Source organism: Zalophus californianus, chromosome 9 (assembly GCF_009762305.2).
Source record: "Zalophus californianus isolate mZalCal1 chromosome 9, mZalCal1.pri.v2, whole genome shotgun sequence".
NCBI lineage: Eukaryota > Metazoa > Chordata > Mammalia > Carnivora > Otariidae > Zalophus > Zalophus californianus.
The window spans coordinates 59,406,725-59,407,704 of record NC_045603.1 but is presented as its reverse complement, the minus strand read 5'-3'; the positions used below and the strand labels follow the sequence as shown (position 1 = coordinate 59,407,704).

At 41.3% G+C, this 980-nt stretch overlaps 1 pseudogene; it reads left to right on the top strand.

Moving 5' to 3' along the window:
• LOC113922919 lies at positions 1-724 on the top strand (annotated as a pseudogene).
• The last annotated feature ends 256 nt before the right edge of the window (positions 725-980 follow it).

The window sequence follows — 980 nt, the reverse complement described above, 5'->3', positions numbered from 1 at the left end:
CGGAGCCACCTCTGCCAGCAGCATGTTCAAGGTAATTCAGAGGTCTGTGGGGCCAGCCAGCCTGAGTCTGCTCACCTTCAGAGTCTATGCATCACCTAAAAAGGACTCACTTCACAAAACTTCTGTGAAGGTTAATGAGCTTTCACTCTACTCCGTCCCTGAGGGTCAATCTAAATATGTGGAGGAGCCAAGGACCCCACTTGAAGAAAGCATTTCACATCTCTGACGTTACTGTGAGCCATATACAAGTTGGTGTCAGGAAATGTACTCACAAACTAAGCCCAGGGTGCAGAGCTTGGTTCAATGGGGGTTAGGCAGCTATGAATATCTCCAAAATGCACCTCCTGGATTTTTTCCAAGACTTGGTATTATTGGTTTTGCTGGCATTGTTGGACTTCTTTTGGCTAGAGGTTCAAAAATAAAGAAGCTGGTGTATCCACCTGGATTCATGGGACTTGCTGCCTCTCTTTATTATCCACAACAAGCCATCGTATTTGTCCAGGTCAGTGGGGAGAAATTATATGACTGGGGTTTACGAGGATAATAGTCGTAGAAGATTTGTGGAAGAACTTTCAAAAGCCAGGAAATGTGAAGAATTCACCTGGAAATAAATAGAATGCTCCATGCTCTGCCCATTTTAATCAGTTATAGGTAAACATTGGAAACTCCATGCAGTAAACCAGTATTTCTACAGAAAAATGGCAGAGAAGCCAGTACTGAATATAGTAAACTGGCTTTCTTCTTCAGGACAAACTATACTAGTCTTCTTTGTTATCTTGGGTGATGCCATACTGCAAGTGGACTAACAGAAATCCTTTCACCTAGAGATAATGTGCAGCCTTAGAACTCCTCATTCTCAAGTTGCTATTTATGTACATAATTAAAATTCCAAATTAAAAAAAACGGTACCCTTGTCTAGTGTTGGTGGAATGAAAATTGGTGCAGCCACATGAAAATGGTTAAAGTTTTCATGAAATATT